Source organism: Otolemur garnettii, unplaced genomic scaffold (assembly GCF_000181295.1).
Source record: "Otolemur garnettii isolate 467f Iridium unplaced genomic scaffold, OtoGar3 scaffold00006, whole genome shotgun sequence".
Classification (NCBI taxonomy): Eukaryota; Metazoa; Chordata; class Mammalia; order Primates; family Galagidae; genus Otolemur; species Otolemur garnettii.
This window is the reverse complement of record NW_003852401.1, coordinates 32320413-32322991: the sequence shown is the minus strand read 5'-3', so window position 1 is coordinate 32322991 and position 2579 is coordinate 32320413.

Sequence of the window (2579 nt, the reverse complement as noted above, 5' to 3'; positions counted from 1 at the left end):
TAAATTGAAGGTAAAATTGAGCAAACTTATTGTCATCATTTTTCAAAAGCAGGTGTTACTTTATGCTTGTTCCTATGGCACATTCTGGTAATACTTGCAATACGATAAATGTTATTATTAACATATCTGTTACGGTGATCTGTTGATCTTTGATGTTGCCATCAAAACTGTTGTGGGTGCCATGAATTATGCTCCCAGAAGATGGCAAACTTAATGGATACATGTGTGGGTTCTGACTGGTCTACTGATGCAGGTTCCTCCCACTCAGGGATAGACATGGATCCCATTTTCTGGACCTAAGAAACTTATTAATTGGCTTGATCACAGACTCTAAACATAAGAACCAGTTTGATAAGTGTTCCAGCTAAGCAGAAAACACACCCTAAATCAGACCACATTCCTGCAAAATGGCAATTTTAAAATTAAATTCTGCCCATCGGCTTCTGGTGCCAAACAATTGTGATATACTTTGCATATAAACTCCCCTGCCCACAGGATAGGAAAAACTGCATATAAGTCCCTAGACAGAAAGCCCAAATAGGCAACCCATTTGCTAATACCTTTCTGCTGCCCCAGAGGCTTTACCTTTCTTTTCCTCTTATTTATCAATAAACTCTATTTTTCACTTACTCTTGGTGGTCCATGAACTCATACTTAAAATTTCTGAGACTAAGGACCCATCAGAAAAAGAAATTTCAGTTACATTGCCACTTAATCATTTCTTTACTTCTCTTTTTCCTTAGTTCTATCTAGTCCAGGTGTTCTCAAACTACAGCCCGTGGATCACATACAGCCCACATAGGACATTTATCTGGCCTGTGGATGTTTTTGCCACCACTGCCTGTCCTGCTTAGCAGCCGACTCATCCTTGGGGCCCCCAGTCTGGCCCTCCAATGGTCTGAGGGACAGTGAACTGGCCCCCTGTTTAAAAAGTTTGAGGACCCCTGCTATTGTCCTTTAGACACAGCAATATTAAAATTAGGCCAACTAATAACCTTACAAAAACCCTAAGTGTCTGAGTGAAAGGAAGAGTTGTTTAAATCCAAAGCCAGAAATGATTAAGCTTAGTGAGAAAGGCCTATTGAAAGATGAGACAGGCTGAGTGATAGGTCTCATACTAAACAGTTAACCAAGCTGAGAAAGCAAAGAATAAGTTCTTGAAAGAAATTAAAAATACCCTTATTGTTGATATGGAGAAAATTTTAGTGGTCTAGAAAGAAGATTAAACCAACCACAATATTCCCTTAATCCACAGCCCAATGAAGAGCAAGACCCTAATTCTCTTCAATTCTGTGGTGGCTCAGAGAGGCGAGGTTTGGTTTGAACTTTATTCATGAAGTTCAAGGAAAGAAGCCATCGGCTTAACATAAAAGTGCAAGATGAAGCAGTATGTGTTGATGTGGAAGCTACAAGTTATCCAGAAGATCTAGCTAAGACAATTTATGAAGGTAGATACCCTAAATAATACCTTTTCAATGATTAAACAGTCTTATATTGGAAAGAGATGCCATCTAGGACTTCAAAAGTTAGAAAGAAGTCAACGCTTGGCTTCAAAGTTTCAAAGAATAGGCTGACTCTTTTATGAAGGGCTAAGGTAGCTGGTGACTTCCAGTCAATATTCATTTGCCATTCCAAAATTCCTAGGAACTTTAATATTATGCTAAATTTACTCTGTCTGTATTCTCTAAATGCAGCAACAAAGCTTTGATGATACCTTCTCTGTGTACAGCATGGTTTACTGAATATTTTAAGCCTGCTATTGAAACCTACTGCTCAGAAACAAAAAATTAATCCTCTTCAATATTACTCTTCATTGATAAGATTCCTTATTACCCAAGAGCTCTGATGGAGATGTATACTGGGATGAATGTTGTTTTCATGCCTGTAATACAACATCCATTCTGTAGGCCATATATCAGATAGTAATTTTGACTTTCATTGCTTATTATTTAGCAAATACATTTCATAAGACTATAGCTGGCATAGATAGTGATTCCTCTGACGGATGTGGGAAAAGTACATTGAAAACCTTCTGGAAAGGATTTGCCATTCTAGAATTATACAGAACATTCATGATTTATGAGAGAAGGTCAAAATAGTAATATAAACAGGATCTGGAAGAAGTTGATTCCAACTCTCCTGAATGACTTTCAGAGATACAAGACTTCATTCAGTGGAGGAAGTAATGGCAGGTGTAGTGGAAATAGTAAAAGAACTAGAATTAGATATGAAGCCTGAAAATGTGACTGAATTACTCCAATTTTATAATATAGCTATAATAGATGAGGAGTTGCTTCTTATGGATAAGTAAAGGAAGTGGTTTCTTGAGATAGAATCTACTCCTTGTGAAGTGGCTGTGGATATCGGTGATGTAATATCAAATATTTAAGAATATTATACAAATGTGGTTAAAGTAGCGGTAGGGTTTAAAAGTATAGGCTTCAATTTTGAAAGAAATCTACTGTAAGTAAAATGTTATCAAACAGTATTACATGCTACAGAAAAATCTTTTGTGAAAGGGTCAATAGAAGTGGGAAAATTTGTTGTGTCTTATTTTAAGAAATTGCCATGCAGGATCC